This window comes from Hyperolius riggenbachi, chromosome 2, assembly GCF_040937935.1.
Source record: "Hyperolius riggenbachi isolate aHypRig1 chromosome 2, aHypRig1.pri, whole genome shotgun sequence".
NCBI lineage: Eukaryota > Metazoa > Chordata > Amphibia > Anura > Hyperoliidae > Hyperolius > Hyperolius riggenbachi.
The window spans coordinates 511,654,999-511,676,949 of NC_090647.1; the positions used below are offsets into that span (position 1 = coordinate 511,654,999).

Sequence of the window (21,951 nt, forward strand, 5' to 3'; positions counted from 1 at the left end):
ATCCTCAAGTGCTGCTCTACCCAGCAGCCCGAGCATAAATGCGGGTGGGGCAGAATTGATCAGGATGTAGGGTGCAAACAGAGGGGGTTAAAGGGCTAAAACAGGAGGAGACCTCCCAGGGGGTGAGATCTGCCTCTCTTTATTGCGTCTTAATCATGCAAACTACATGGGCAGGCCCTATATGTGCCCACATTTGTGGGGCAAATGTTATGCCTCTGCTGAGTTAAAAAAAACAAAAAACAAACCTGCAGTCTCTGTTTCATGTATGAGGGCTATAAATGATATTTTTAAGAATTTTGACAATAGCTTTTCAAAGATAATTACTAAGCAGAACCTCACAACTAGTGCAGACACTAACAGGTTATGTCTGCCTATTTTGCTTCCCTTTAGGAAGTGTGTTTATACTATGGGGCACAACAGGGTCAAGTAGTCAATCAGCACTGCCAGTTTCACAAAGGATTTTACAGGTATGGCATAATTCACATAGCAACGAACCGCTGATGGCCCTACCTTATCACTTATCACTAACCATGCCGAAATGAAGTGCTTTGCCCTTTTTGAGCATATTATTTGGCTGTGTTGGTCACACTTGTTAATTACTGTCATTTTACCAGGTGCATAAAATTATGTAGGCAGCCACACCATCTCTTTAGACAGACATTTGTAGTAGCATGGGCAGTACTGAAGACCTCAGTGACCTTCACTGGGCCACATATTTATTTACTGAGGGGGAGAGGCTATAAGAGACAACGCTGATATGGCGCCACATGCTTTCTATTTATTATGCCCCCCCCCCCCCGCCTACATACAATTGCTTTGTTTATTTTTTCGTTACATTTTCTTATCTTAGATATTTTTTAGACGTTATATATCTTTGGTGAGCTATGTGTCCTATGGAAACCACATCCTTCATAGACTGAATGTTTCTTTGGGGGGGGGGGGGGGGGGCCTTTTCCTTTGAAATGCAAGGTAAGCACATAATATGTCTGCCATATTTTTCAAATTAATGCAACACAATGATTTAATGATGGTTTGAAAAGAACACAGTGAATGAATACAGCAAAGATAAACATATTCAGTGTATCCCCGCATGCAGGAGGCCTATCTGTACCAGCCTCAGTGCAGCTGGACAAATGATGGCAGCAGCTGGATCCTACCAGCCTGACCCATCTTGGCTTGGGTGCTCTTAATACAACAGGAGCTGAACCTGCTAATTAGTTTGGCATGAGTTCAGACATTTGGAATGTAGGTAGTGATAAAACACAGCAGAAGGTACCTCTTGGCATGCGTGGCTTTGTACTCATTATGCTTACTGATGTATTCCAGTGAAAGAGACTTTCTAATCTGTGAGGCTGCTATGGAAAAATAATTTCCGTATTATTCTCTATGTAGAAACATCAAGACTACAGAAAACGGTAACAGCCACGACTAACGGTATTGAAAAGGTCACCGGGACGGACATGTAAATAGATCTACGCAGTGAGAGGCGTCTGAGGCTCTGTCTGCTTGAAGTGATTAGGGTCAACAGCCATGGAGGAGTCACAATTGTCAGGTATATTAACTACTTGATGACCCACCCTTTACCCCCCCTTAAGGACCAGCGCTGTTTTAGCTGATCTGTGCTGGGTGAGCTCTGCAGCCCCCAGCACAGATCAGCGTGCAGGCAGAGCGACCAGATCGCCCCCCTTTTTTCCCCACTAGGGGGATGATGTGCTGGGGGGGTCTGACCGCTCCTGCCTGCCGGGTGTTGCGGGGGGGGGCACCTCAAAGCCCCCCTCCGCGGCGAAATCCTCCCCCTCCCTCTCCTACCTGGCCCCCCCCCCGGCGATCGAGGCTGCACAGGACGCTATCCGTCCTGTGCAGCCAGTGACGGGACGTCCCCTGTCACATGGCGGCGATCCCCGGCCGCTGATTGGCCGGGGATCGCCGATCTGCCTTACGGCGCTGCTACGCAGCAGCGCCGTACAATGTAAACAAAGCGGATTATTTCCGCTTGTGTTTACATTTAGCCTGCGAGCCGCCATCGGCGGCCCGCAGGCTATTCACGGAGCCCCCCGCCGTGATTTGACAGGAAGCAGCCGCTCGCGCGAGCGGCTGCTTCCTAATTAATCAGCCTGCAGCTGGCGACGCAATACTGCGTCGCTGGTCCTGCAGCTGCCACTTTGCCGACGCACGGTATAAGCGTGCGGTCGGCAAGTGGTTAAAGGCAAAACAAATGACGATGATAATTAGAGACTAATCGTTAGTTCACAGAGAGACATCAAAACTCATTGGCCACATTAGGATACTACACGTTTTTTTTGTTTTGTGTTTTTAATTTAAAGTGAAATAAACCTATTCTCAATAATCATACATGTCAAGTAATGTAATGGTGTAGCACTACTTGCATCTTTAAAGGGAACCTGAGACCAGTGGTGGGACGAAATTTCGCATGTGTGAAATTTTGCATCGAAATTCGGCGTTTTCCAGCGTAATCGTAATGCAAAATTTACAGGAGAATGCGTAATAAATTACGTGTGAACCGTAATTATGTATCGAAATTTTGCATAACTTCGTAATTTCACGAAATTACGATTCATTACTAAATTAGTCATTTAGTATCTTTTGACGCGTATTTTGATTGATGTATGCTTACAAATTTCCGCATGCGGACATGGTATTGTATAGACGCGCATGCGCTGTTTAATGCTTATGTTTATACGCATTATAAGCATGATTATAGACATTAATATACAGTGTATAGTATGCGCATTGGCAAGTTTAACGGGGATTTTCAGGCGTAAGTAACGCATTATTACGTTACGTAATTTCATTTACAAGCGTAGTACTGTAGCAGTAATTACGTTATACCCGTAATTTCTTAAAATACTAAGCGAAGTTTAATGCGAAGTTTTATGATGTGAAAAACTTCATGAAATTTGTGAAACGGAGTTTTTGGGCCATTACGAGCACCACTGCCTGAGACGCGAAACGTCTCATCTCAGGTTCCATACTTACCTGGGGCTTCCTTAAGCCCCCTTGAGGCCGCTCGTCCCTCGCTGTCTCCCCGGGTGGCTCCTTGGCCGAGTCGCTCCTCATCGCGCATGCATGGCTGGCCAGGCATGCTCCCCATCGCGCTCCTGTCTGTGGGAGCATTCTGCGCCTGTTCAGTAGTACTGCACAAGCGTAGAACGCTCCCAGTCGTGGGAGCATGTCGTAGGAAGAACACATAGATGCCTGGATCCTCTTTGACTCCCTGGTGGTAGGTGTGTTGCCCTCTGGATCAGGCGGCAGCAGACACATGGATGCAAAACATAATGCTCTTCTCCTTAGCAACATTCAAGCTACCCAAGTAATGATCACATTAATTGCATAACGTGCTGTACTCGTGTGGGTGATAGTACCAGTAATATTGACATGCGCTGTCTGCGCACTGCATATTTACTGGCGGTTTGTGCATGAGACCCGATAAATCATACATGAACAAACCTGAAGGCAAATATATAGCCAAAAGCAAAAGGAAAATATGGAAAGCATCTATGCACAAATATGGCGAACTCCTCCTAACAAGTATGTGCGCATCAAGGGATACGTGAGACAATGTTATCCACAACATGGGGGTATTTGGTCAAAATAGTCATTAATAAAGGCGTGGTTACTGTTAAAGTGACCTCAATTCAGAACGTCTCTCTGCTCTAAGATACACAACAGCATAATAACCCATAAACAAAAAACATTTCTTTGTTACAGCTGATACAAATCCTAAAATAAATCTGCACTGTTTCTACTTCCTGATTCATGGAGAGGTACAGACTAACCAGCAAGCTCATGGTGACCCAGAACTCATTGGAGTGTGTAAGGGATTACAATGGTCTTAAAAGGCCCCTTACTAAGATGTTGGAGTGAGCTTGAGATGTCTCCCAGTCAGGGCCGGATTTGTACTTTCCAGCGCCCTAGGCCGGCTGTCACCAACCGCCCCCCCCCCCCCATTCTGTCCAACTCTGACTAGTTTGAACGCCCCCCTCTGTTTTGCTGCTTTGCCCTGTTCAACAAAGAAGCAGTGCATGCTCTGTCCACTCCATGTAATTTTGCGCTCCTGTCTGCATGCACAGCAGCCGATAGTGTTCTGGGTTTGCATACTTCAGAAATGATGCTCATGTATGAGCACTCAGCAGCACTTGCCAAGTACACATACCCATAACACTCCCTCGGCTCCTGTGCACATGCATACAGCAGTGCAAAATCACAAGTAGCCCCAGTGGACAGCGCTGCTTCTTTGTCCTCTGTGCTACTTGCTGCCGTCAGAGCCACAAATAGGGGACAGTGTATCACAATGCAGAGAAGCCCATCCAAAACAGAGAGCAGGTAAGTAGAAGGATCCGACACTACACACACTGGCATAGATGTAGTGTAATGCTAGGTACACATGATGCAATTTTCTGACAGATTTACGGTCAGGTCGATTATTTCCATCATGTCTGATCTAATTTCAATTTTTCAATCAATTTGATGTTCACTTCTATGAAAAAACATTCAGAAAATTGATTGGAAAGCATATCGGACATGTTGGAAATAGTCGATGTGACAGTAAATCTGTCAGAAAATTGCATTGTGCGTACCCAGCATAAGCTCAGGTGTACTTTACACAGTGACAATTTAGCACTTAAGACAGATCTTAAAATCAGTAAGCAGGAAGTTTTGAAACAGAATAACACTTTTTATTGGCTAACCAAAAGAAAAACAGTGAGAGCCGTCTTCAGACTTTGTTACTGTGTACAAGATGTTAGGCACACAGATATATACAGTATACAGTCAGCAGGAGATCCATTGATTGTTTTGTAAATGTAAAAGAATGTAACAGTTGTCATTCTGTTTCAAAACATCCTGCTTTCACTGATGGTCAACACAGTACTTTGCTGGCAAAAAATGCCAGGAAAGAGTTAAAGTGCAGGACAAAGAATGTTGTTATTCTCTAGGAGGAAAAAAAAAGCCATAAATTTGATAGGTCTGAGGTCTTTAACAGCACTGACCTACTAGTAATAAACTAACTATCAGTCAGAGAGGGGGAGAGCTGCTAATTTCTGCCCGTGAATGCGTGCTGAATGAGAAAAAACTAATCGGAACTCAAGAGTTCTGCTACTTGAGCCCATATATTTTTCTTCTCACAGCAGATTGTTTGTCCCCTCTCAGCATACAGGTGACAGCAGATGCTGACTGCCATAACACACACTTTGCACAAGTAAGAGAGATGCAGGGATCTCTGGAATTCAGGCAGACCAGAGCAAAGCAGGAGAGGTGATTTACTTTGACATGTGACCTCTTATCTCTTCAAGTCCTGCGCCCTGCTGATTTTTATCGCCCTAGGCCTTGGCCTCTGTGACCTTCCCAGAAATCCGGCCCTGCTCCCAGTGCAATACTGCTGAATATATGCAAATTAACCATTGTACCCTTAGCAGCTAAACACACCTCCAGAACCGCTGGAATGCAATGATGTGTCAGCTTGTTAATTTGTACAGAGCCATAAAAATCCAACATGCATACAGACTGTTTCGGATTGTTTGATCCTCATCAGTGCATGGCATGGATTAATTTGGCTCTATGCAGTAGAGCTTGTAACACCGAGAGGTACAGACTAACCAGCAAGATCATGGTGAACCAGAACTCATTGGAGTGTGTAAGGGGCTACAATGGTCCTAAAAGCCCCCTTACTAAGATGTTAAGAAAAACAAAAGTTGCAGACATATTGTTTACAGCCTGCACTTTCAAATGGGCTTATCCGCTTATCTGCCATAGGCAGTCATGTGACACGGGGGGAGATCAAATTACAACTAGTGATTAGACACAAATGAGGGGGAATTACACAGGCTAAACTCTTTAAATACATACAGGGTGCATTTCTGTTATGTGGGTTAACATGGAAAGGGCCATTCGATCGAGCGGCCTTTCCATGTCAGTTCACGGAGGGTGTCTCCGTGAACAGCCGGAGAGCCGCCGATCGCGGCTCGCCGGCAAAATGTAAGCACGCGGGGAAGCAGCGCCATAAGGCAGATCGGCGATCCCCCGGCCTCTGATTGGCCGCGGATCGCCGACATATGATAGGCTGAAGCCTATCCTACAATGCGCAGGATGGATATCCGTCCTGCGCAGCTCACAGGTGGAGGGAGAGGGAGGGAGAGGGACGGAGCACCGAAAACGCTGCGGAGGGGGGCTTTGAAGAGCCCCCCCCCCGCAAAGTGCAGCAAGCCGGCGGCGATCAGACCCCCCCAGGAGGACATCCCCCTAGTTGGGAAAAAAGAGGGTAAGTCTGATCGCCCTGGCTCTATCCTGATCTGTGCTGCGGGCTGGAGAGTCCACGCAGCACAGATCAGGCAAACCACCCCTGGTCCTTAAGTGTTAAGAAGCGCTGATATAGAGCAAAGTATGCACTGCTGACGTGTGATGTTGCTGCTATGTGAGTGGTAAAAAAGGATTTAATGATTCAGTATTAGTACGTATCTAGAGCATAAAGGTTTCCCAAAATTCCCACAAAGTTGAAAGTGAAGGACTGTTAAGGTGGCCACTAATGGTCCAATTACTAGTGAAAAATCCTTCGAGCGATCAGAAATTCTGATCGGAAGAAAAATCGTTCACTACACCATCAACGCACCAATCTTTGCTTCCTATCTATCACAACCAATCAAGACAATCCAAATTTTGGTTTGACAAAAATCCAATCGGACGACTATTTTTATAATCGTTCATAATCGATTGTGCCCAACAACTGAGACTATTTTCAACCAATTCAATCAGAATTTCTGATCGCTCAAACGATTTTTCACTAGAAATTGGACCATTAGTGACCACCTTTAGATTGATCAATTTGCTTTTTCCATTCATGACCTTTCTAACTGCATGAAATGGCCTCACTTGTGACAGAATTCCCCATGCATTTTATCCCATCTGGCAGTGGTAGTTGCCTTCCAAGTACCAAAACAAACCATCAGATTTTTTTCCAATGTTTCCCACAGTGAAATTCTACCTCACCCTGATTTCAATTTTTAAATTTATCAGTGATGCCGGCATCTTTACTGCTGGCAAGGTGCATCTCCATGGGAGTTTTTTCCAACTCTGTGTAATGAGCAGTAAGTTGTTCTACCAGAGTGCTCTAGGGCACACGACTATGTGACATTATAGCCTAGGCAAAGCATCACTAGGAGGACGGGGTTAGATAACAATATACAGCAATATATACATATAGGACATTTTTCTGATGTTTAAACCAGGATAGCATAAAATGGGAATCCTCAATAATGTGTTTTATATTCTGCTGTGAATTGTTATGGATCCTCATTACTTTAGTTGCATTGGAAGTACATGCCATAGAAGCAGGGCTTTTTGGTGCCTGCCGCACCTGTAGCGCCAAAGCTTGGCACCGCCTTAACAGTAATGCTTTAGTCCGCGCCCTGTGCACGGATAATTCCGTGATTGCCGGACCCCAAATCACTTCTTTCTCCGACTTAGAACGACAGGGAGGGGGAATAGTATTTAACCCCCACTCCGAATTTGTGCAGAAGCAGGGCAAGCGGTCATCCGACTCACCCTGCGCCAAATAGAACAAGAGCCAAACTGCCATCTATTCCAAGCCATGGCTTGTTTGGTGCAACACTGAGTTAGCAAAGGCAAAGAACAGAAATGCTGTTAAAGTGGACCTCCAAAGTAAATAAGAAAATCTGCAGCCTGCAAGTAAACTGTAGTAGTGTACTGTAGTAAACAGCTTGGCATTTTTATCTGCGGAGAGAGAGGAGGCGGGGCCAGGCGTTGGAAGTCGGGTGATGCACGGTCTCCGGGACGGTATCTTGGGACAAGGCTTCTCGGGTAAATATAGCTTTCGTTTACTTGCAGGCTGCAGGATTTTCTTATTTACTCTGGATGCCAACTTTAAGTACTTCAGTCTGTACACAGATTGCAGCATAAGTGATGACTATTGCAGGCAGCCACTAGGCACCTTATCCTAGTGACAGGTATACTTTAAACATGCACAGTGAGAATACTTCAACATTGCCCGTTCATGTTCTTGTACAACCCCATTTCAGTCTGTTTTTATTTAATTAAAGCCCCTCAGTGCTGAAAAGTCCCCATGCATGAGTTCTGTGTAAATACAGATTTTGTAGCAATAATGCCGTATAATTACAAGACCGACGCCAGATAACGCTTGGAAATCCCATCTACTTTAATGAACTGGAGCCCTGTTCTCTTTAAATGCCGCCACTGTAAACATTCTATTTATCTTGTTTCCTTATAAATGGAAATCAGCCACCGGCTAATCTATCATCTATGCCTACACGTCTCAGTTCCGGTAGGAAAATAATCAAGAGCAAGATAAAGTTTCCAACCAAGAGAGATATGAAAACATGTTAAATTTCACAGATGTTAATTAAATTTTTAATTAAACGGGGGGTGCTGACAGTGTAAATATGTTCATAATAAAAATTAACCTCGTCCAGGGGTGGAAGTACAGATTCCCTTTCTAAATTAAACTGCTTCTTCTTTTTTTACAAGGTTATTTTCTTAAGGTAAACATCCCTTTAAATCCTCACAATGAAACAATCCCAGAAGCTAGAAGTTCACATGTAAAAAAAAAATACATAAAAAAAAAAATATGCCTGTTTTAAATCAATGCAATTCTGCATTGCTCTAGCCGTGGAAATCTTGTTTAGTTCCTGGGACTCCTACCCCACCAAGTGGACTAAATGGGATCTGATTTTTTTTTTTCCTCTCTCTGTCTCTTTCTCTGTTTCACTATTTTTGTTCTGCTAACTGCAGGAAGTCAGTAACCATGGCAACAAAGCCAGTCTGCCAAATTTAGAAACGGACGCCCGACGCACCACCCGACTACTTTAGGCAACATATTTTCATTATAAAAAAAAGGTACCAAACCATCCGTAAGCAATTTAAGAAGCACAGACAAAACACTTACGATCCAAGTGACAAACACTGAAATGAAATGATCCAGAAGGCTGTGATATTTAATAAAAGTAATGCAATTTTTTTTTTATGTAGTTATTTATGCTTGCTAATTAATTCATTTTTAATCAATTAACGTACTTGCTTTCTCCTTAGCTTGGAAATGCATCTGACTGTAGTTCATAATGTATGCAAATTATATACTGGAGTCTCTAAACGAAGCAAAGGGAGATTGAAGGGGAACAGGTCATACCAGATCCAGTAGAAGTTTTCTCATCGTCATGTATGTTATTTATTACCTTTAGGTGCGCCTTTAGGCTAGTTTCATATATTGTGCGGTGCGATCGTCCTGCAGCAGGAGAGCTCGAGGCTGGACGATCACACTGCATCATTCCCCTATGCACACTACACTTAGGTAGAGTCAGGGCAGTTTCTAGGCTCAAATTCCCCCCCCCCCCCATGGTGCCAGGTATAGGTGCCCGCAGTATAGGTTAGCCAGGTCTAGTTGCCCCCAGTATAGTTAGCCAGCTATAGGTCCCCCCAGTATAGGTAGTCAGGCATAGTTGCCCCCAGTATAGGTTAGCTAGGTAGGCGAATCCAGTATAGGGTAGCCCGTATAGCTACCACCAGTATAGGTTAGATAGGTAGATGCCTCCAATATAGGTAGTCAAAATAGTTTCCCCCAGCATAGGTTAGATAGCTAGGTGCCCTGAGTATAGGTTAGATAGGTAGGTGCCCCCAGTATAGGTTAGATAGGTAGGTGACTCCAGTGTAGGTTAGATAGGCAGGTGCCCCCAGTATAGGTTAGATGGGTAGGTGCCCCCAGTATAGGCTAGATAGGTAGGTGCCCACAGTATAGGTTAGATAGGTAGGTGTTGTTACCAACGCGATGGATGCCGGGAGAGGAAGAAGGTAGAGACTGTGTGCAGGGATCATGGCACGTGAGTTGTAACTAGCTATGCCCGCTCCCCTATCCGCTGCTCTGGGGGAGCAGGCATAGCAGGGGGGCTCCAGTGAAAAAGCTGACCACTACAAGGGAGATCGGATTGTCTGGACATGATGCCATGATAATTTTGCTGGGGGGCCCAGCCCACTGATGTTATGCCCCTGTGCTTAACTACTAAATGACCATTCCACGCCAATTGGTGTGGACGTGGCGGCAGCTCCAGGACCGCTCAACGGTAATTGGCGTGAAGTCCTGAGGTGGGGTTTTGCAGAAGATCGCGCATGCCAATGCGCGCGCATCTCTGCTTGAGTGATGGAGCAGAGCTCCATCATCAGTCTCCCAGTGGCAATCACCGCTAGTAGACTGTTAGACGGCGAAACCGCCATCTATTTACACTGTACAGCGCTGCGATCTAGGGTAGCGCTGTACTGGGGACAGCTGTGTCATACAGCTGTCCCGCTGGGACCCACAGGAGCGATCGGCTGTCGTAGGTTGATGCCTATGACAGCCGATCGTGGTGATTGGCTGGCGGGGGGAATGAGGGCGGGCTTTATATAAAAATTTTAAAAAAGTGAAATTTATTTTAAAAGAAAACAACAACAAATAAATACATAAAAAATAAACAAGCAGGGTTGCAGAGATCAGAACTCACTAACAGAAAGCTCTGCTGGTGGGCAGAAAAGGGGCGGAATCACTTGTGTGCTGAGTTGTACGGCCCTGCAGCGAGCAATTGTAAAAAAAATAGCCTGCTCACTAGGGGGGAGGGGGGGGTAAAGTCTGTAGTCCTTATGTGATTAATCAAGGCTGACTGCAGAGAGGATCGGAACTGATAGGGTAACCAAGAAAAAAATAAAATAGCAAGACAGACGCTAGATTAACTGACATAAACGTTCCAGGTGCAATTCCCGTATCAGTCGACAGATATTGCACAAGCCTACCTAAAGACTCTGTCTTCCAACAACAGGACGTGCATGGGGAATGCTGAAGGGGTGTGGTCTGAGATCCAATGGAGCAGGGCAGCCCAGTAATTGCCAGGAGATAGATAGGTAAGTATTACTACTGTAGCAAAGGCACCCTAGTGTCAGAATGAATGCAATTCTGTACGGACACCATCTCATTTTTGTCCCCGAAGTATCTTAATCATGTATCTAAAATCTTAGCAGTCATTAAAATTTTCTTTTAATAAATAAAAAAATTGCCATGTATAAATGCCAGCAGTTCGGCAGATGCAAACCCAGCAAATTAGATCTCAGGAGTATTTCTCATCTTCACCATTCAATCAAGGTGTAAGCTTTGCTTTTGATTAGCATTTTACAGAGAAATATGGACTTTATTTATAAAAAAGATGCCTGAGCTGCTCATAACAGCCAATAACATTTTCCTATCTTTTCTTCCACTGGAGATTAGAATAAGTAAGTCAAAATCCCAATGGCTGCTATTAAACACACTCATTTCTTCTTCCAGATGCTTTGATGAGTTTCGTTTGTGCGTTCCCTCATGGGCCTGACGTTGAACTCTGACCAAATGTTCATTTTTCTTTTTGCATTTCTTTATTTTCTTCTTGGATAAGACAAAACCATGGCCAGGATTTTATCCTTGCTTAGGTCCCCTTTGCAGAGAATCATTGTCACCACCTGGAACAAGATGTGATGGAGATTCTCAAATGAGGACTCAGCAATAACAAGAAAGTAACTGAGGGTCTAACCGTTCCGCACTCTGCTACGGTGGCCTGATTTACCAAGGTCATTCCAAAGTTCTTCAAGAGTCTCTAGTTGGGATATCATAAGTGCAGGACCGGTTCTAGACTTTTTGCTACCTGACGCAAACTTGTGAGGATGCACCCCCCCCCCATTTGGAATGATCGCACAGCACCCAACAATTTACTCTGCTTCAATGAATGTTCTCACATGACATGCTGCAGCTCAACACAATAGCACACTGGCTGGCTGTGAGTCTGTAAGTCTTGTTCTCCTCCTACTCTGACTGCATGCTGTTAGTGTAAACACAGTACAAAAATGCTGCCATTGTAATCTCTGCCGCCTGATGAAAATGTTTCATCTTGCTTCATGAGAGAACCGACCCTGCATAAGTGGTCCAGAAAAACTGGATTTTTTTTAATTGTTTGCTATGATATGGTAAAAGATTGTAGCCCTTAACTGGGTCATGCTACTGAAATCAAACATGGGTTGCTAAAATGTTATTGAAATAACAGGTATGTGATTGTTATTAAGACATGCCCCCCACTTGTAGTTTTGAAGTAGTGTGCATGCATGGAGCGCTCCAGGCCATAGGTGTGCGATCAAGGACGTGCGTCGCCGGGCAACACCAGTGCATTTTTCACTGACCCTCCCAACCAGGAAGTAGCTTCGGAGGGTTGGTACACAGTAATGGATGACGCCGGGGGAAGCGATGGGCATGAGGAAAGCCCTATATACATGCCTGCTCCCCCTTTTAAAAATGTTGTTTGGGCTAAGATATCCTTTAAGGAGTTTGCTGAGTATGAAGAGTTTTTTGTTATTTATGGGGGGTACTTTTAATTGTCAGGGTTGGAGGAGAAGGGTGGCCAAAATGTTTTTTGTGCATATGCTTTAACCACTTAAGGACCAGGGCTTTTTTCAGTGATCGGTGCTGCGTGGGCTCTCCAGCCCGCAGCACCGATCAGCAGTGAGCCTTGGCGATCAGACTTCCCCCCCTTTTTTCCCCACTAGGGGGATGTCCTGCTGGGGGGGTCTGATCACTGCCGGCTACCCGCGCTTTCCGGGGGGGGCTCTTCAAAGCCCCCCTCGGCAGTGCTTTCCGCCCTCCCCGGCTTTCCCTACCTCTCCCTTGGCATCGGAGCGGCGCAGGACGGATATCCATCCTGCGCCTGATAGGATAGGCTTCAGCCTATCATATGCCGGTGATCCCCGGCCAATCAGAGGTCGGGGATCGCCGATCTACGTCACGGTGCTGCTGCGCAGCAGCGCCGTATGATGTAAACAGCGGGAATTTCTTCCACGCGTGTTTACATTTCGCCGGCGAGCCGCGATCGGCGGCTCTCCGGCTGTTCACGGAGACACACTCCGTGAACTGGCATGGAAAGGCCGCTCGATCGAGCAGCCGTTTCCATGCTATACCACTAACGACCCGCCGATGCCTATCGGCGTTAGGCGGTCGTTAAGTGGTTAATTTTCTCCAGACAAAAACTAGAATCTTTCCGCAAACATATGTAGTGTGAACAAAAGAAGTGCCAGAGCTTGTCATCTCACAGTGAAAGAGACAGTCACCTCAACCTTTATGCACTTGAGAATTCACACCGCCACACCCTTGTATGAGCCCAGGACACCTGTAACTGAGTGTCGGTGCTGGTCTCCCGCAGGTACACCACACCTGTGCTCCGCCAATGCCAGAAAACAAACACAGAGACCGCACTCAGAAGGCTTGTTCAATCACTGTATTGACAGAAACAGTGATTGAACAAGCCTTGTGAGTGCGGTCTCTGTGTTTGTTTTCTGACCTCAACCTTTATGGTGTTTGCCTATCTTATCTGGAAGGGTTTGCAGAATGACATACAGGTCTCAGCTTGGGGCACCCAGCCTCAACTATTGAAGAGAGGAGAGGAGATGCAGAAATGCGAGTGAAATAGGAGAGAGCCTATCCTCACTCTCCCTGTACAATGTGTCCTGAAAAAAGCTGCCAGAACACCCAGAAGCCCATCTTCCAGATACAGATAAGCTGCTCTTCTTTCATTTGTGTACTGTTTTGGCTTTATTTGCTACCTATAAGTTTTTCAATAGGCTGTGAGCCTTAGGTAGGCAGGAGAGGGCTGATGTTTCTCCACCCATATCTTTGCCCACGGTGTAAGTCAAAGTAGAGCAGAAGGATGAAAGAGACACTTCTCATAATGCCAAACATTATAATCATTTCATTCACACAGATCCTTCTGATGAAGTGGCTAGTTTAGCCACGCTATGCATTAAGGAATATATAAAGCTTATTATATAATTCTTCTTAAGACAATTAATCATATAAGATATAATTGCACATTAAATCTTAATAATATAAATCATGTTCTATATATTTGTCTTTTTTATAAAATAAATATAATGTCCACCGGCAGAGGTCAGCATTTCATAACAAATGACAATCTATTAATAATAATTTTATAAGACTATGAAACCGCCAGGTGGCATTGAATCATCTTTAACTAATTGGGAAAACTCTTTGTTTTATATTTTATCTCCTTCATATTTTGACTTCTCTAGCTGGGAAATGTTTATCTTTTCTTGCTGGCCTTGGCCTTCAAGCAAAGAAACATGTCAACAATTGTCTAGCTTACAAGTTAAAACAATCTTATAAAAGTTTTACTTTCTCATCTTCCACGGGTAGACTACAGCTTTTAAATGTCTTTCAGAGTAATAGATTCTATTATATAGGGTTTAACAATACTTATTTCTTTCTTTAGAAGGACTGTATTGATTATTAATATTTAGATTAAAAATATCTATGTGTAAGAATTAAGAAAATGTGCATATATAATTACTGCAGTAATGTGAGTTTAACTTGCTTCCAGTCCTTACACAGAAGCCTCTTTCAAATGTCAAGGCCACACACTAACATAAACAATGTTCTGGCTTCTTGCAACCAGTACATCTATTATCTGCCAGCTTGCAAGTTAAAATAATCTCATAAGCTTCACAGCCTGGAATATGCTTAGATGTCATAAAGCAATATATTAAAGAAGTAACCCAACTTTATAGTTTACAATGAAATTTTGCATAGAACATTAAAACTTAAACCATACACATATGACAGGTTTTCCTGCATAAATAAAACCGCTAGAATTCTGACACTACAATTAATATACACTATATTAATTGTATGCTGTACGTTTACTGTATAACCTGGGTCATACTGTTGCAGCCCCTCCTGGAGTGTTTCTGTCCTTGCTTTATTTGGATTATCCTCTGTGGTTGAATGACATGGGCTGGCTGGTCCTTGTTATATTTTAATTGTTTTTAAAGTCGAATGACACTTTTTTGGCTATCAATAAACTTTTGTTACTTTTTGAATAGAATTTTTCAGTTGCTGGTTACTACCTACTGGAGCAGCGGTAATTGAAGGCCCTTGTGCTACTGCAGTGTTTATTGCTGATTCTATTACTCCCTCTGACCACTTGGTGGTGCTGCATTTTAGCTGGAAGACAACCTTTCTATTAATTTCAGTGTTGAGACTACCCTGCTCCAGCCATCGGCAGGGCAGACAGAGATGCCAGGAAGGAGCAGTGGCGTGGTATGTAAATAACAGCATGTTGGTTATCGGTTAATGCATGTGCAAGGCTCTGAAGCCGGCTAGGGATGAGTTTCAGAATTTTGCGGACTTCTGATTTCTACATCGGAAATCCCCATTCTAACACTGAATGTGGAATTCAGAATGCCGCATTAAATTCTGCTGAATTGTGACAGAATTCTCCAAAAGATACCTGGAAAATTTGGTGAAGATTGCATTTATGGGGTCTTACAATAAACCATCGGCGGTAGGGGTGTAACTACAGGCGAGCAGTCCCGGCATCCACAGGGGGGCCCAGAGCAGTAAGGTGGCTCCAACTATTACTTCACTCCCTCCAATAAAGAGGTCCATTCTTCTTCAGATCAGGTGTTTTTGTGGCTACACTTGTTGAAGTAAATCCGAGATAAACTTTTACTAAACTGAGTTTAGGCATGATAAAGGGCTTTTCACCAGCGTGCTAACTGTTAGCACCGCTTTGTGAATCAGGCCATTGCATAATTGTATTTCTTTCATATAGTTTATAGGGCATTCCTCAATCCAAATACTTTTTTTGTTTTGTTTTAATACTCTAATTCCCTTTTGTGCCTTGGCACTATAGCAAGGGCTTATGGGAGCTCAGTCTGGGTAGGAGGAGGAGGTTACTAGCCATTGATTTCAGAGGCAGAGGGAAGGAGGGAGGAGGAGAGGGGACTGAATTTACACACAGGCAAGCTGATAGAATCTCCAGCCCTCAGCCCGTGAAAAACAGAACATGGCTGCCCTCATTGTATCCCAGGAATAAATAATCATAAACTGTTGAAGCTAGATATGGTGCGTAAACTCTGCTGTCTGACTGTCACTCGGCACGTGGCACTTGCTGAGTGCAAAGTGCCACGTGCAAACACGTGCAAAGCGCCACGTGCAAAGTGCCACATCACGTGCAAAGTGCCACGTGCAAAGTGCAAAGTGCCACGTCACATGCAAAGTGCAAAGTCATGTGCAAAGTGCAAAGTCATGTGCAAAGTGCAAAGTGCCACGTGCCAAGTGCCACTTGACGTGCAAAGTGCCACGTGCAAAAGTGCAAATTGCCATGTGCAAAGTGCCACGTGCAAAGTGCAACGTCATGTGCAAAGTGCAAAGTGCCACGTGCAAAGTGCCATGTGCAAACTGCAAAGTGCCACATCACGTGCAAAGTGCCACGTGCAAAGTGCCATTTTGCACTTTGCACGTGGCACTTTGCACGAGACTTTGCACTTTGCACGTGGCCCTTTGCACTTTGCACGTGGCACTTTGCACTTTGCACGTGACTTTATACTTTGCACGTGGCACTTTGCATTTTGCACTTTGCACGTGACACTTTGCACGTGGTACTTTGCACTTTGCACGTGACTTTGCACTCTGCACTTTGCACGTGGTTCTTTGCACGTGCAAAGTGCCAAGTGCAAAGTGCCGAGTGCCAAATGCCAAGTGCCAAATGCCACGTGCCAAGTGCCACGTGCCAAGTGCCACGTCCAGCATGCTGCTGGCAGATGTTACACCTGCTGCGGCTGCTGCTGCATTGCCCTGCTCCTGCTGCCTTTGCTGCTCCCACCGCCAGGGTGTCACAAGCCACTGCTGCTGTGCTGATACCACCTATATTTAACCCAAAACACAATTGCTGCGTAATTATTTGGAGGTGTCTGGGCTGAAAATTGCCATGTCCTAGTTGTGTGGTTAGACTTTGGACACAATGTGGGCTGCTTTTATTTTTGTGGATTTAAAGTCCCCACATCATCAATTAGTGTTCCCCTTTACAAAATAATGATACTACATGCCTCATTTACCCTAAAAACGTTTTTAAAGCAATTTAAAGGCCACTTCCGGTTTTTCTATCCAGATATCCGAATCCGGCCGGATATCCCCCAGATAATAGGGTCGGATATCAGATTCAGATCCGGATTGGAAAATTTTGAACTCTGATATCTGACCCAGATCGGATATCTGGGTATTCGGATCCAACCGGATTTTGAAAAGGGGTATCCGAGCACCCCTGTAGGCCATATACCGCACCACCACACTCACTGGTTTGTCTGCCAGTAATGCAGTACTCATTATTGTTTAAAAACAATTTAGTTTGTTAGTATAAGAGGTCTAATGCAAGTTTTATATCAACATTTCTGACCACAAGAGCAAGGAGTACTTGTCCCCCCTTTGCGTCTCTTGTGCCCCTGTGCATCTCTTGAACCTCTGGGTGTATCTTGTCTCCCTGTGCCCCCTTGTTACCCCTGTAACACCTCATATCCCGCTTGTGCCACCTCTTGTCCCCCCTGTACGTCTCTTGTCTCCCTGTGTCCCCTCTGTTACCCCTGTGAAACCTCTTGTCCCCCCTGGATCTCTTTTCTCCCTGTGTCCCCTCTGTTACCCCTGTGCCACTTCTTGTCTCCCTCGTGTCACCTCTGTGTCCCCCCTGTGCCAGCACTTGTCATCTCGGTCCCCTTCTGCCATAAATCACATGGCCCCGATCCACCACCAATCCTCGTCGCTCTCTTGCTTGCCGCTATAATCCTGTCACTGGGGTTACTTCCGCTGGTGCCTGTTACAGGCACCTGCTGGAAGTAACTATGGTGACGGGTTGCATTAGCAGCGAGGATATGTGCTGGATCGGGGCTGTGCAAGTTATGTTTGACGGAGCCACGGTGTGGACGGAGGCCAAGATGCAGAAGTCGTGGGCCACAAAGCACAAGGCAGCCCAGCTTGGAGAAGCCCCCCTCTAAAGGGATGCTCCAAGAATGGGCGTGCCTTGCTTGTATGCTGGTGGCGCCCCGTCAGCGAGGGCCTGGGGCAATTGTCCTACCCTCCCCCTCTAAAAGGCTGCCACTGATCCCTGGGTTCCTTTAGAGGGTAGAAGTTTGACTGAGGAGAGAATTTGCAAAAATGTACTTAACTTCGCTACAAAAAAAAAAAAAATACAAAGTACGTGAAAAAAATACACATTTAAATATCTGCCTGGAGTCAAGCTTTAGTAAAAGACTTTACCTACTTTCTTTATTCAACCTTACTAATTGAAGAAAGACATTGTAATTTAGTTTTAATGTCGCAGCACCAGGGACCTGGAACTCGCAGCTCTCTTGTTGCACACTGCTGACGTTTTAACATATGCTTTTGAATAATGTATTAGGGATGACTCCTTCTAACACTTTACGATTCATCATCTTTTATTTAAGCCTAAATGCCCTTATTTGTATGCTTTGTTATCTACTGAAGTTAAATCACTTTTTACTTTGTGCATGTTCCCTGTAGTTTGCCAAGCATAAGAGCTGTTTAGTGTTTTTTCTTTTTTTCTTTCTGAGTGTTTTTTTTTTTAATCTTTACGGAAAGTTACATTTCTACTCAACTCCACTTACTAGAGCATTACAATAATGAGGGTTTCAATGGTAAGTGAAATTCCTTTGAATGAAAATGGTGGAATTAGAGGACGATTAGGGTACTAAAGTGCTTGGTTGGGAGAAGCAGCTAATGCAAATGTGGTAATAGCTGAGTTCAAATTGTACACAGAAGTAGGATTGAATAAATATAAAGTACAGGCGACGTCTCTCTTCAGCAAAGATAAATAACATCCGATGACACGGTCGTTTGTCTGGGACGGCAGTTTGCCTTAATGCACTGCCGCCTACATAACAAAATACTTCCATTCTCTGCAGCTAAGGATTCTGGGTAGCGACTGGTAAATCAAGGTGTGCCATTTCACTCCATTATTGATGTGTGGGAGTTTGATAACCTGTCCAAATAAGCAGGTGGGTGTACGGTTGCTTTTTTTTATGGCCATGTGACCTGGCAAAATCATGTCATTGGGCAGAACTAAACAACCAAAGATACATTTTTTTCTTAAATCGATATTGCAACCACTCCTAACATTGAGGATGCCTCTCAGTAAGATGAAGAGGAACAGTAGTGTAGGTAAAGTGGGCTTCACATTGGGCCCTCACAAGCACTGTATACATAACAACTGATAGGGAACACCAAAATGGGAGCCAGGAACTTTGGATACCAGAGGCGTCAGGGATGTTTGGGAACCACCATAGATGCCCCTACAAATTGAGGCTACAAGGGGAAATGTAGGTATCAAAGGTGACGAGGCCGCTCACAATGCAACTAGATACTTACCAATGAAGAGGTAAGGCTCTGGATCCCATAGAGACTCTCCTGTCCTCTCTACATGCCCTTGGACCTCCACTGTCAGCCCCCCCTGTGAAGCCTTTGGAAACACGAGTGCTTCGAAAGCATTCTGAGGACCTCCCAAGGTGTGGAGTTTAAACATAGGACAGCAGTGGACTGAATATGCGGAGAGAGGACAGGAAAGGCGAAGCAATGTTATGCTGCTATGGGGCACCTGGGTAATTTGGGGCTCGGATGGTTGCCGGACCCTGAATTACATCTCCCTCTGAGTTGCGACAACTCAGTGGGGGAATAGTATTTAACGTCACTAGGGGAGTTTTGCGGCAGAAGGAAGAGCCGTCATTCGGCTCTCCCGGCACTCAACTCACAGACGGCCGTATAACCTGTATGCCAGGAAAGCCACTATGGGATCTAAAGCCTTCCCTCTCCAGAGGTATCTAACTTTTTCTTTTTTTTTCCAGCTCACTTCACAATCACACTTGCTTTAAAAATGAACCCATTAAACTGAACATACAAACATGAGACTCATTTCTATGTTACTATTCTTATCTCTATCATAACTACTAGATATACAGTTAGATATCTCATAAGTTTATTTTCACTTGAGGTTTTAAAAAATAAAACCTTACGCGCGCACTGCACAGAGCGCAGGGCGCTCCGCACGAAGTGCCCATTAAAGCCTATGGGACTTAGCATGCGCATAGGACTTTGCACGCGTAAAACTTTGCGCGCAAAACTTTGCGCGCGATGTGATTGAGAAATCCGGTGCTAACCTACTTAGCACCCTGGTTAGCAAGTCTAAAGACTTTAGACATGCTAAGTAGGTTAGCACCGCTTTGTGAATCAAGCCCATTGTTAGCATCCTGTGTTTACAAATAAGCTTCTCTTTGCCACAGCAGAGGAGATTCCTGAGCTGATACAGCTGAGAGATAAAATTACAGTGGTAACATTGTGGTGATTATTCACGGATGAGGGGGAATCACACACGCTAAACTCTTTAAATACATGCAGGTTGCATTTCTATATGTTTTCCTTCTATCCGATGCAAGAGTTCAGATCCACTTTAAAATTAGCCATGATGGGCTTGGACCATTCAGTGAATCCTTTGTGTTTCTGGTTGAGTAGAGGCTAGTGCAAACACTGCTTGAGAGATTATCAAAACACACCAAAGTGTTCTTGATTGTTTATGCAAATGACAGTATCAGAGCCGAGCTCTATTGAATTGGGATAATTTTAATGCCTTTGAAGCTTATCAGCTTTTTTAATCATTTCACAAACAGATGTAAGTCATTTTCTTTTCCCATTTAGCAAAGTCAATTTTTAGAGTTATCAGGGGAATTGGCAGGGAAGACAAATCAGATATATTGATCTCATAAAATCAGCAGGAATTAGGGACAATACGCTGGCATTCATTACTAACGTGGTTGGAGAGGGCTGTTGGAGCATTAACTTTGTTAAGTGTGATGTTTATTGATGCGTGGCTTTGTCATTAAATATTTAGCGCTGTTTCTGCACATTGTTATGTAAAACAACAGGTGGCCCGTAAGTTCAAGGCCAGGCTGGCGCCTGATCAGGCAAATGAAGGCTAAGGAGGAACCACAGCTTTACTGTTCTGACTTGGGCTGAGTATCAGTTCCGAGTAGTAGGGATACTCATTCAGAATACATGGAAATAAAATGTCAGCATTTTCCAATTGAAAATTGGATTTTTGTGGAAATACCTTATTACCCCAACTACCCCAATCACAGAACTCGGAAGCATTAGACCAATCAGAGACTGTTGAATCAACTCAGAAGTATTTGGCAAATCAGAGAATGCAAAAAATGACCAAAAAAAGACTCCTCGGAAGTCCGTTAAAACGGTCATCGGCGGAAATCAGAAATTCAGTGGAAATGGAAATCAGCATTTCCAAACATCCCGACTGAGTAGCCTAGTTTACTGAAATACATTTGCAGGATATGGGTGAATCAAGGTGACAAAGATGGCCTTGCACAGTTGCACTGGTGTTCCTTTCGACCCTTTACTAGATTACTTAAAGGGGAACTTCAGCCTAAACAAACATACTGTCATTAAGTTACATTAGTTATGTTAATTAAAACAGATAGGTAATATAATCTCTTACCCACCATGTTTTAAAAGAACAGGCAAATGTTTGTGATTTCATGGGGGCAGTCATCTTTTTGGTTGAAAGGAGGTGACAGGGAGCATGAGACACAGTTCCAACCATCCTGTGTCCTGATCACCCCTCCCAGCTGCGTGCTCTAGGCTTCAAATCTCAAATTCAAAATTAAAAAAAACAAATTTGCACCAAAACAGCAGAAGGAGAACAACAACATCAGAAATCCCATCATGCTTTGCACAGCATCAGGGGAAAAATGCCCGGGCAGTTTTCTTCTGTGCAGCTAAAAATGAGGCTTGGGAAAGAAAAACAAAGTTCTGATGCTGTGAAACTGTTAAAGAAACACCAAGCCTTTTCAGTGCTGCTGAGTTGATTTTTAGTCTGGAGGTCCACTTCTCTGTCTGGAAGTTTACTGGTCCCCCCCCCCCCCATTTGGTAATCTGATAGATATGTAAGACTCTGATCTGCTAGTCAGGATCATGTGCTAAAGCAGAATGTGGTCACAGCAAATCAGAGCTTTGCAAATCTATCAGTTGATGAAATAAATCACATGCTTCTCAAT

At 44.3% G+C, this 21,951-nt stretch overlaps 1 protein-coding gene and 1 long non-coding RNA gene across 20 annotated transcripts in view; one reads left to right on the forward strand and one right to left on the reverse strand.

The window, feature by feature from the left end:
- ROBO2 (roundabout guidance receptor 2) overlaps positions 1–21,951 on the reverse strand; it is a 1,374,514-nt gene that overhangs the window by 1,030,138 nt on the left and 322,425 nt on the right. The gene's annotated exons all lie outside the window — the stretch shown is intronic.
- Positions 1–21,951, forward strand: part of LOC137545006 (uncharacterized) — a 90,437-nt gene that overhangs the window by 46,315 nt on the left and 22,171 nt on the right. Inside the window, exon 4 of the long non-coding RNA XR_011025964.1 lies at positions 1,393–1,552. This is a non-coding gene — a long non-coding RNA (uncharacterized lncRNA). The remainder of the gene's footprint in view (positions 1–1,392; positions 1,553–21,951) is intronic.